Raw genomic sequence first — 12,956 nt, forward strand, 5'->3', positions numbered from 1 at the left:
TCTGAGAAATGTTGCACCTTGCAACTGTGCAGCCAGGCTGGTGGACTAGCAACATGGCCACCGCCTGTGAGGCTTTTAGATATGTAGAATCCCAAGTTCCACTCCAGAATGACGTAATCATCCTCTGATGTTAACAAGACTCCAGGTGGTTTCCGTGCATATTAAAGTTTGAAAAGCACTGATGTAGCACACTGCAGGTGATGAACACATCGATTGCCTATTGAAATCTTTCTTTCAGGCTAGGATCACTAGTCAAGGATTGAAGACAGTCTTCTTAATGAACAAGAACTTATTTCTACATGTGATACATCTTTTAAAATAAGGACTAGTCTTGCCACTATTCTCGGGAACTTTACTGTGTATGTAATGATCCATGGAACTCTTTGCACTTCCACTATCCTGACCTTTTTAATTCCAAATTTTCTTTCAGTCCACATCGGTGCCTCATTTCAAGGGTTTGACTCTAGACCTGGGATCAATACATAGAGCAAAACTCTTTCCTAAAACTAGACATCCCTCCCTCTTTAACTTATTCTATGAAGAGCTACCATAGAATCCTTTGTAAATGCTGTGATATTTTATCATGCTTACTTTCTCTTCAACTATTTATGATGACCTCTTTAATAGCACCTACCAGATTGTTTAGTAATTTTTGTACTTCAATGTTGGTTTACTCCTCCCATTCTCGAACCCTTACAATGTGTGATGATCCCCTACCATCTCTGGGACATAAATAACTAAACCAGTTCCTGTCTCAAAGCAGGCACTTAGTAAATATTGTTTGAAGAATACACACTGTCAGAAGGTTTTTCTCAGCTTTCGAGAACCTTCATACTCACCGATTTGGACTAAATATGATTACCTTCATTTTGCAAATGAGGAAACTCATGGCCATGACTTGCCAAAGATCTAATGATTAGAAATGGAATGAGCAACAAAGCTGTCTTAGACCATTCTGTGATGCTATAGCAGAATGCCTGAGACTGAATAATTTACACTGAACAGATGTTTATTGCCTCACAGGTCTGGAGGCTGAGAAGTCCAAGATCAAGGGGCCAGCATCTCACAAGGGCCCTCTTACTGTGTCATCCCATAGAAGAAGGGCAAAGAGGTGAGAGAGAGCAAGAGATCTAAATAGTAGCCTCGAAGACTTTTATAATGGCATTAATCTACTCATGAGGTTCCACTTCACCTAAACTCTCCTGTCTCCTGACACTGTTGCATTCGGGATTAAGTTTCCAACACTTGCTTTACTGAGAACACATTCAAATTGTAGCTAAAGCCTAGGTAAAAACTCAAGTTTTCTGCTTCCATTAAGCATTTACGTACGGATTTTCATTTTAGTAGAACGTTTTTCCTGTTTAAAGTTCTCAAAATAATTTAGAATACTTGCCAATTTTACATTTTAAGTCTTGTCACAATTCACCTTTTCTTGTTTATCCACCGGTAAGAGTGTACTTTCTCTTTTATGTTGAGGTAAAACAGCTCACTGGCCCACTCACCTCATGTTTCTTCCTTCCTCAATGCCTATGTTCATTCATTTGTTCTACAAGAAATGCTTTAATCCTTAAACAAATCCAACTCATCATTTAAAAGCTAGTTAATACAAACTCTAAAATTCTGTTTTAATGTTACTTAATACTGCATAATTTTAGTATATATAGTCATCACTGTGCACAGCTTCAATTTGCACAAATTACAATTATCTTGATTTCATTAAATAACATCAATTCCCCCAACAACATGGTTCCAATTTCAGCTACCATGGCATATTAACTGCGAGTAATTGCACGAAGAAAAACCATGCTGCTAACTCTAGTTCAAGTTTAGTTAAAGCTCTAAGTCATGATCAGTGATCAACCATGTCACTTCCTCCATGGTCTGTTGGTAATTGGTCACTGTACCTCTGTTATCAGTTCACACAGAGACAGCAAGGAGGGTAGCTATGTTGACTCTTAATCTCTCACCAATCAATCCAAGTAACATTTTACACATGTGGATTATCAAAAGAGAAAATTAGTCAACGCAGATGACAATGTAACAAAAAATGAAAAGTGGTAATATTGAAAATGAAAGTAGAATCAGATGTAAATAGAGTTATAGAAAAAATAGCTGACCATGTCGAAGCTGCCACTCTTCTTGAAATTCTAGATGTGTAGCCAGAGGAATTTGGTGAAGGCAAACTTACTGGCAAAAGAAGAATATGGTTGTGATGAAAAGGATGAACATGTAACAGAACAAAACAAAACAACTTCACAGATAATTCGTGACATTGAAAATGCAAAGGATAAAATGTCGGAGGTGGATCCAAACTGAGAAAAGAGCATGAAAATTTGCTAAGGCATAGAGAACATGAGCTCTCCATAGCAGAAGCTATACAAAGAGAACAAAGGAAAGCAGTGTTTAAGCAACTCTAGATACATTGTTAATTAAAAACTTGAATTCTTAATAGTTTCAATATTTTAAATTATACCACAGTAAGTAAATATTAATTTTACTATTTTATTTCATTTGCAAATGCTTTTACACTTATAATCAACAGCACAATAATTCTTTTTTTAAATTTCAACTTTTATTTTACATTCAGGGAGTACCTGTACAGGTTAGTTACAATGGTATATTTTGTGATGCTAGGGTTTGGGGTATGGATCCAGTCACCCAGGTAGCGAGCATGGCACCCAATAGGTACCTCCACACCTCCTCTCTCCCTTCTTCTCTATTAGTCCACAGTGTCTACCTTTTCCATGTTTATTTCCATGTGTGCTCAATATTTAACTTCCACTCATACGTGAGAATGTGGGTATTTGGTTTTCTATTCCTGTATTAATTTTAGGATTATGGCTTCCAGCTCTATTCATGTTACTTTAAAGGACATGACTTCATTCTATTTTATGGCTGTATAGTATTTCATGGTGTATATATACCACATTTTCTTTTTCTAATACACCGTTGATGGATGCCTAGGTTGATTCCATGTCTTTGCTGTTGTGAATTGTACAGTAAAGTGCATGTGAGTACATTTGTCTTTTTGGTAGGATGATTTCTTTTCCAATGGGATTGCTGGGTTGGATGGTAGCTCTGTTTTAAGTTCTTTGAGAAGTCTCCAAATGGCTTTCCACAGTGGCTGAGCTAATTTACATACCCATCAACAGTATATAAGCATTCCCTTTTCTCCACAGCCTTATGAGCATCAGCTATTTTTTTTACTTTTTATTAATGGCCATTTTGACTGGTGTGAGATGGCATCTCAATATGGTTTTTGATTTGCATTTCTCTGATGATTAGTAATGACGAACATTTTTTCATATGTCTGTTGGCCAGTCGAATCTCTTCTTTTGAGAAGTTTCTGTTCATGCCCTTTGTCCATTTTTTAATGAGGTTATTATTATTATTTTATTTTTTTGCTTGTTGAATTGTTAAGTTGCCTGTAGATCCTGGATATTAGACCTTTGCTGGATGAACAGCTTGTGAATATTTTCTTCAATTCTGTAGGTTCTCTGTTTACTCTGCTGATAATTTCTTTTGTTGTGCAGAAGTTCTCTAGCTTAATTAGCTCCCATTTGTCAATTTTTGTTTTTGTTCCAGTTGCTTTTGGGGACTTAGCCAAAAATTATTTACCAAAGACAATATTGACAAGGGTATTTCCTAGGGTTTTTTCTAGGATTTTTACAGTTTTAAGTCCTACATTTTAATCTTCAACCCATCTTGAGTTAATTTTTGTATATGGTGAGAGGTAGGGTCCAGTTTCATTTTGCATATGGCTAGCTAGTTATCCCATTATCATTTATTGAGCAGGGAGTCCTTTTCCTGTTGCTTGCTTCTGTCAGCCTCGTCAAAGATCTGATGGTTATAGATATGCAGCTTTACTTCTGAGTTTTATATTCTGTTCCATTAATCTATGTGTCTGTTTTGTACCAAACTATGCTGTTTTGGTTACTGTAGGCTTATAGTATAGTTAGAAACAGGTAGTGTGATGTTCAGCTTTCTTCTTTACGCTTAAAATTGCTTTGGCTATTCGGGCTCTTTTGTGGTTCTGTATGAATTTTAGACTAATTTTTTCTAGCTTAGCTCTGTGAAAAATAATGTTGGTAGTTTGATAAAATAATGTTGAATCTGTAAACTGCTTTGGACAATATGGCCATTTTAACGATTAATTCTTCCAACTCGTGAGCATGGAATTTTTTATTAATTTGTGTCATCCCTGATTTCTTTGTGATGTTTTGCAGTTCTCCTCATAAAGATCTTTCACCTCCTTGGTGAGCTGTATACCTGGGAATTTCATTTTCTTTGTGCCTATTGTAAATGGGATTGTGTTCCTGATTTGACTCTCAGCCTGGATGTTATAGGTGTATACAAATGCTACTAATTTTTGTGCATTGATTTTGTATCCTCAAACTTTATTAAAGACATTCATCAGTTCTAGGAGCCTTTTGGTGGACTCTTCAGGGTTTTCTAGGTGTGGAATCGTATCATCAATGAAGAGAGATAATTTGACTTCTTTTCCAATTTCTCTGCCTTTTATTTATTTCTCTTGCCCAATTTCTCTGGCTAGAACTTCCAGTACTATGTTGAATAGGAGTGGTGAGAGTAGGCATCCTTGTCTTGTTTCAGTTCTCAAGGGGAATGGTTTCAGCTTTTGGCCATTCAGTATGATGTTTGCTGTGGTCATAGATGGCACCTATGTTGTAGATGACTCTTAGTTTGTTGAGGGTTTTTACCATGAAGGTGTGTTGTGTTTTTTCAAAAGCTTTTTCTGCATGTGTTGATATGATCATATGGTTTTTGTTTTTAATTCTGCTTATGTGGTGAATCACATTTATGGATTTGTATATGTTGAACCAACCCCAACCTTGCATCTCAGGAAAAAAGCCTACTTGATTGCAATGAATTAACTTTTTGACATGCTGCTGGATATGATTTGATAGTATTTTGTTGAAGATTTTTGCATCACTGTTCATCAGGATATTGGCTTGAAGTTTTCTTTTTTCACCGTGACTCTACCAGATTTTGGTATCAGGGTTCATGGAATGAGTTAGGGAGGAGCCAGCTCTCCAACCGTTCGATTTTTTGGAATAGTTTTAGTAGAATTGGTATGGATTCCTCTTTGTGTATCTGGTAGAATTTGGCTGTGAATTCATTTGGTCTAGGGCTTCTTTTGGTTGGCAGGTTTTTATTACTGATTCAATTTCAGAACTCAATACTAATCTATTCAGGGTTTCGATGTCTTCCTGATTCAATCTTGGAAGACTGTGTGTTTCTAGGAATTTATATACATATATATATACATATATATATCCCCTAAATTTTCCAACTTCTGTGACCAGTGTTGTTCAAAATAGTCTCTTTTGTATTTCTGTGCAATCAGTTGTAATGTCATTATGTCATTTCTGACTGCAGCATAAGAATTCTTAATGTTCTAACAAATTTTTAAGCAAGAGCACTATTAATTTTTCCCACTGAGTATTAAGCTCTCTTTGCATGATTTCAGCTTGCATAGTCATTTTATGGTTTCACACTGCTGTGATGAGAACTGCCTCTACTTGATTTTTCATGTATGTTAGTTCCATCCCAGCTAGGCTGAGAACTACTTGAAAATGGTAAATTTTTAATAATATTTTTATTGAGGTAAAATTCACATAATACAAAATTCACCATTTTAAAGTATACAATTTGTGGCTGTTAATACAGTCATAATGTTGTATAACCACTACCACTATCTAGTTCTGTAACATTTTCATCATCCCTAAAGAAAATCCCACAACCACTAACCAGCCACTCCACCTTTTCCCCTCCTCTTGCCACTGACAACAACTAATCTACTTTATGGATGTATAGATTTACCTTCTGTAAGTTTCTGCTAAATGAAATTATACAATATATATTGTTTCTCTTTGGCTTCTCTCACTTAAGATAATGTGTTGAAGAGTCATCTATGCTGCAACACATTCATTTTTATGGTTGAATAATATTTTCTTGTATGAATCTATGATTTTCTTATTTATCCATTCATTAGATCCTGGATATCATTCCCACCTTTGGGATCTTGTGAATAGTGCTGCTATCAACATTTGTACACAAGTTTTGGTTGAATATATGTTTTCAATCCTATTAGGTATGTACCTGGGAATGGAATTATTGTGTCATATGGTAATACAGTGTCTAACTTTTTAAGGACTCACCAAACTGTTTTCTACTGCAGCTGCATCCTCTTACATTCCCACCAACAATTTATGAGAGTCCAAATTTCTCCACATCATTGACAACACTTTTTTAGTGCTTTCAATCTAGTCATCCTAGTGAGTGTGATGTGGTAGCTGATGATGGTTTTGATTTGCATTTTCATAATGACTAATGATATTGAGCATCTTTTCCTGTGCTTTCTGGACATTCTTATATTCTTTGAAGAAATATCTTTTCAAGCCCTTTGCCCATTTTTAACTGGATAATTTGCCTTTTTGTTATTGAATTCTAAAAGCTATTTACATATTATGGATGATAGGCCCTTATCAGATATATAATTTGCAAATGTTTTGGCCATCCTGTTGGTTATCTTTTCACTTGATTGAAAGTGTCATTTGATGCACAAGAGATTTTAATTTTGATGAAGATCTAGTTTATATATTTCTGTTGTTGTTTTTGCTTTTAGTGTTATAGCTAAGGACCACTGCCAAGTCCAAGTTAATAAAGATGTACCCTTATGCTTTCTTCTAAGACTTTTATAATTTGGGCTCTTATATTTAAGCCATTGATCTATTTTGAGTTAATTTTTAATATAGTGCAAGTTAAGAATTTGAATTCATTTTTTGGCATGTGGATGTCTAGTTGTCCCAGTGCCATTTGTTGAAGAGACCATTATTTCCCATTGAATAATCTTGGCTTCCGTGTAAGAAACTTAAGTGGCCTTAGATGTATGGTTTATTTATGAACTCACAGGTCTCTTCCATTTTTCTGCATATCTATCCTTATCCCTATACAATGCTGTTTTTATTACTATAGCTTTGTATTGAGTTTTGAAATTAAGAACTGTGAGCCAACTTTGTTTCTTTTCAAGATTGTTTTGGATATTTGGGGTTCCTTGCAATGTTGGAATTTTGACTGGGATTACACTTACTCTATAGATCAATTTACCACCTTAATAATATTAAGTCTTTCATTACATTAACAAAGAATCTATTTCTAATTATTTAGGTCTCCTTTAATTTCTTTCAACAATATTTTATAGTTTTCAGTGGGCAAATATAAATTTATATTTGGTGAAATTTATTCCTGAACACTTTATTCTTTTGAAGATATTGTAAATGGAATGTTCTAAAGTTTATTTTTTGATGGATCATTGCTAGCGTAAAGACATACAACTGACTTTTTATATGTCTTATGTCCTGAAACTTTTCTAATTTTATTTATTAGTCTCAATAGTTTTATTGGTGAATTCCTTAGAATTTTCTGCAAGGTCATGTCATTTGTGGAAAGGGATCATTTTACTTCTTCCTTTCCAATATGGATGGCTTCTATTTTTTTCTCTTGCCTAATTTATCTGGCTAGAACTTCCAGTACAGTGTTGAATAGAAGTGGTGAGAGCAGACATCTTTGTTTCATTCCTGATCATAGGAGGACAGCTTTCAGTCTTTCACTAGTAAGTATAAGGTTGGCTGTGGGTTTTTCATTAATGCCCTTTATCATGTTTAGGAAGTTCTCTTCTATTTCTAGTTAGTTATGGGTTTTTTAAAAAAAGAATCATGAAACAGTGTTATATTTTATCAGATGCTTTTTTCTGCATCAATATGATCACATACTTCATTTTCTCCATTCTACTAATACGGTGTGTTACACTAGTGGATGCTTGTGTGTGAAACCACCCACACATTCCTAGGATAAATCCCACTTGGACATGTGGTATAATTCTTTGAATATGCTATCAAAATCAGTTTGCTCACTATTGTTGAACTTTTTTGCATCTCTATTCACAAGGGATATGGGCAGTAGTTACTTTCTTGTGACGTCTTTGTGTGGCTTTGGTATCAGAGTACTGGCCTAATACGAAGAGTTGGGAATATTTCCTCTTCTGCAAAAGATTGAGGTTAATTCTTTTTCAACATTTGGTAGAATTCAAAAATGGCATTATATTTTCCCATTTTAGGGTATGTGGGAGGGGGGTGAGTGTGTGTATTTGTTTGTATCCCTCGCTGTGCTTAACAGGGTACCAGACATAGAAAAAGAGATCTATAAATGGTTGGATAAATTTCTAGACAAGTAAGAACATTCATTAAAAAATGTAAATCAACTTACACAAAGCTTTTCAGAAATATGCCTGCTTTGTGAATATGTTCCTCTAACAGCATTTCAGCAAAGCCCTGAAATAAAATGTTCAAAAGGCTAGCAGGGCAGGGGTGATACAAACACACACTATGGGCAGAGAAAAAGAGGAGCAAGCTCTACTAAGCGGCTTGAAAGGAATCCTTGGAGGTAATACACTTACCATCCAAGGAGAAACTATGTAAAAATCCATAAATAGATTAACAAGCAGAACTGTGGCTGATGAAAACCAGATTAACTCTGCCAAGGATGAGAGCCGTAAAATGCACCAAGAAAATATCCAACAATAAAAAGAGAAATTATCTGCTGGTAAAAATTCATGATTCTGAAAGTAGACACCACCAGCCTAATTTAATAATTGTAGGATGCCTGATGGAAGGAAAAAGCAGGATATGGTTGAGTCTTTTTCAAAATTTAATTAAAACCAACATGGCACTTATGCTTCTGCTCCTCCAAGTTTCAAACAGTTTCACAGTGCAGGAGCAGACAGGCCTCGGTCAGAGGCGTGACTCACCATATTTTCAGAAGGGGATTTTAAGAATCAAAGAGGCACAGTTCAGAATTACAAGGCATAAAGTTCCACATGCAGCTTACAAATCTGTCCTTCTCTGTCTATTCACTGCATGTTCCTGCAGCATTCTGCACATAGGCAGTGTGCACTGAATGAGGGCTGGCTCCTGCCTGCCTCACAGCCAGTCCCTGGCAACGCCGCAGTCATTGGGGCCTTCACGTCTCCCTGGGAAGAGGAGCATTTTCTCTTCCATGCCCAGGACGGAAACTTACAAGATCACCCCCAGACATAAAGGGAAGCCAAGATTCTAATGCATATTTTAGGTCTGCTTGATATTTGGTGAGATATAAACCCTACTGTTAGATGTTTCTCTTTTTTACTACCTGCTGGAAGAATACAGGACCCCATGCTAATTGCAGAATCCCTTTTTGAAAATCTTCAGATTCACATGCTGCTCTTAGCATTTGTACTTAGCAGGCATCAGTCAAAATTTGTTAGATTTACTGGATTTAGCAGAAAACAATTTGAATACTAACTTTTGCTTTGAAAGACATTTTACACTACCCAAAAGAGGGGAAAAGAGAGAAAAATGGCAAGGAAAAACGGTGGTTAGCAGGAAAGCAAAATCTCTGCTGGATTTGGGTCATCTTAGCAAGCTGCAACAAGCAAACATCCATGACATTTGCTGTTGCAGATTCACATCGCCTGTGACCCATTCCTTACAGTTCTCCATCCAGGAAGTCAAGTTTATTGGTGAGTGATTTACTCGCAGAGGTGTTGAGCTGGACACAGATAAATAATTTTTAGAATGAGGTCTCTGAAAAACGCTGGCTAGAAACTTCAAAATCTGCTCCAGAACAAAAAAGATGTAAATACGAATTATCTTTGTTAAAGTTCTTATTGGATGTTATGTGCTTTTACTTTCAGTGGTAGAATTTTGACCCTGGAAGTCTAAATAAATAAACAAAAAGCACTGGATACACAAATTTTGAATTAAAATGGACTCATCTAAAGATTTTCTACATTGAAAGAAAAGGCAAATTATTTAGTGACGCATCAAGGTGTCCAAAGTTCATAAATGTCAATAGCTAGGAAGAAAACTACGAGATCCCAGGGTCTCACATTTATTAAAACAGATAAAAATTCAAAATTTCTCTCAAATATTTTCTTATGAAATAGTTAAATCTGTTGCCCCTTTCTTTTCAAAGTTTTAGTGAGTTCATTAAACTAGATGGTTAGGAAACTCTTTTTGTAAGTTTATTCCCTCTTAATTTCTCCTCTAATTCATTAGCTCTTCGTTCTTAATCTGATACATCATGGAAAATTTTTCTTTTGTTTTTTTCTCTACAATAGTACCGATGAGATATGAATTGCACATGGATTTTCAGTGCACTAATTGACTGGTTATATATGGCTTGCCCAGTCACTCACGCAAGCTGTAACCTACTGCCAATATATGTATGTATAAGTATAGATATGTGCATGTCTGCCTCCAATAGCCAGCATCAATCCATTATAGTAGCATTTTGTAATTATTTACACTTCAGTGTTTATAAGGCATTTTCATTAATAGTGTCTAGCTTAAATCCGGTGAGCTAGGTAATTCTCATCCCCATTTTATCAATGGTAAAAAGTAGGTTCTTATACATAGAAATAATTAACAATCTCACCTAACTACATATATCTTCTGCACATGTATTCTTATGAGTCCCGGTTTAAATTTATATCTGAACCGATATAACCTAAGGGTTGAGACCAAAGGCTTTGTAATAAATCTGAGTTTAAATCCTAGCTCACGTACTTACCACCCTTGGCAAATTACTTAAACTCCTTAAGTTTTAGTTTCCTCATTTAAATATAGGAAGTATGACTATTACACGGGGTTATTGTAAAGATTAACTGTGACATGTCTGACTCTTTTTAGCAAGTATTAGTAATCTATTATAACAATAAACATGATAGTACAAATGATGTTGTTTTGTTATTGTTTATGAATCTAACTGTCATAGATTTGTTCTTTTGTATTCACTGAATTAAATTTAATTCTTACCCTCCTAATAAATTAGAAAATGCACTCTTAAGTATCCACATACAGTCATAACATAAAATTTTGGTCAATGACAAACCACACACACGATAGTGGTCCCATAAGATTAGACACTGTGTTTTTACTTAGATTTTCTATGTTAGATATACAAATCCTTGCCATTATATTACACTTTCATGTAATATTCATAACAATCACATGCTGTACAGGTTTACAGCCTAAGAGAGCTATAGTTTGTAGCTCTACCACATGGCCTGGGCGTGCAGTAGGCTACATCACCTAGGTCTGTGTGAGTAATATGCTATGTTGTTCATGTTCACACAATGATGGAATCGCCTGACATGTCCTTCAGAACGTATTCCTGTTGCCAAGTGATGCGTGACTCTGTTCGCCTAAAAAAGTAGCCACTGGGGCATGAAGCTAAGTTCAGGCTGTGTGGCTAGGAGAAGTCAGCAAGGCTTAGAGGAATATATGCAGGGTAGCCGTCCCAAGGAGAAGCCGCAGTAGCTACATGAGTGGTTTGAATGGATGAGGCAGGAGAGAAGCAGGGATAGGGAAAAGGAGATTGTAATGTGGAGGGTAGGGGTAAAATAATCAGACTTGTGCCTGAGAGAGCCTGCCAAACTAGAAATCCTAGTGCCTTCCATCAGCTCCTGCCCCACACCTTTTCTTCTAGGTCATTCGGGGCTGCTTGTTTCCCAGATTTTTCTTTTTTGGCATAAAATGTTTTACCCTGTAATTCCACTTGCTTTGCAGTGCCTCTCCCATGATAGTTACTCCTGGGTCAGCCCAAGGCCAAAATGCCAGGGACTCCAGTTTTCTCCAAATTCCGCAGTCATGGGTTCTCTGTTTCACGTCACTCCATGAGTGGTCTCCCTTTTCAGCCACACCTGTTTTTACCCTCCTCCTTCTAAATCTGATGCTGGAAATTTCTTTTTTAGGATTTCATCTTTTTTCCACTCCTAAGCCCAAAGCTGAGCTAGTGCTCCCTAAACAGCTAGTCTTGGGAGAAGTTGTCTCTGTTCTCATTGAAAGCAAGATCCATCCCCTAACTTTTGGTTAAGCAAGCCTTGTTGAGATTCCGTAAAGTGCTTCAGGGCACCAGGTTAGCAGCAGCCTGCCTAATGCAAGCCCTGCCCTGCAACTTTTTGGTTATGAGCCTTGGCAAAGCCACGTAACCTCTTGATTGTTCAGTTTCCTTCCTATATAGTACAGGGACAATAACAGAACCAAACTCCTAGAGTTGGTATTAGTTAATATTTTTAGTTTTTATGGCAAAGTATATTACCAATTAAGTTCTATTCAAGTGTTTATTAAATAAAATAATCCATAAGTACTTGATTTTATATTATGTTTCAGGCATGCACCTACAATCCCAGCTACTCAAGAGGCTGAGGTGAAAGCATCGTTTAAGATCAGAAGTTTGATTCAACACCAGCCTGGGGAACACAGAGAGACTACATCTCTAAAAAATATCTCTGTCTTACTTTGTTTGGGTTGCTATGACAAAAATACCACAGAGTAGATCACTTAAACAACAATATCCATTTCTCACCATCCTGGAGGCTGAGAAGTCCAAGATCAAGGTGACTGCAGATCCAGTGTCTGGAGAGGGCCTGCTTCCTGGTTCATAGACCACTGTGTCCTGGCCATTTTTCAATTAAAAAAATTTAAGACAAGACCTTGCTCCGTCATCATAGCTCAGTGCGGCTTCAGCCTCCCAGGCTCATGTGATCNATGGTGGAAGAAAGAAAGAGAACTGTCTGTGGCCCTTTTTTAAATAAAAGCATTATATTCATTCATGAAGAGTCCATCCTCATGGCCTAGTCTTCTCCCAGAGACCCCACCTCCTAGTGCCATCTCATTAGGAGTTAGGATTTCAATTTATGATTTTGGGTGGGAAACACAAATGTTCAGTCCACTACAAACTCACCTGCCACAGAAACTTCCTGAACTAGCTTTTCCTCTGCCTAGCACTTCTCCTTACTTGCTGGCCAGCCACCAGCAACTTGAATTCACAAAGAAAACAATAAAAATCATGCAAATTTCATTTACCTAATGTATCAGACTCACCAACTTCCTCAT

At 36.5% G+C, this 12,956-nt stretch overlaps 1 long non-coding RNA gene across 2 annotated transcripts in view; it reads right to left on the reverse strand.

Moving 5' to 3' along the window:
- The window catches only part of LOC108302973, a 230,485-nt gene extending 217,975 nt beyond the window's left edge, over positions 1–12,510 (reverse strand). The window contains exon 1 of one of the 2 annotated variants that reach the window (XR_005199873.1): positions 12,427–12,510. This is a non-coding gene — a long non-coding RNA (uncharacterized LOC108302973). The remainder of the gene's footprint in view (positions 1–12,426) is intronic. The other variant, XR_005199874.1, reaches the window with a different exon arrangement.
- Between the last annotated feature and the right edge of the window lie 446 nt (positions 12,511–12,956).

The sequence above is a fragment of the Cebus imitator genome, unplaced genomic scaffold (assembly GCF_001604975.1).
Source record: "Cebus imitator isolate Cc_AM_T3 unplaced genomic scaffold, Cebus_imitator-1.0 Scaffold43, whole genome shotgun sequence".
Taxonomy (NCBI): Eukaryota; Metazoa; Chordata; class Mammalia; order Primates; family Cebidae; genus Cebus; species Cebus imitator.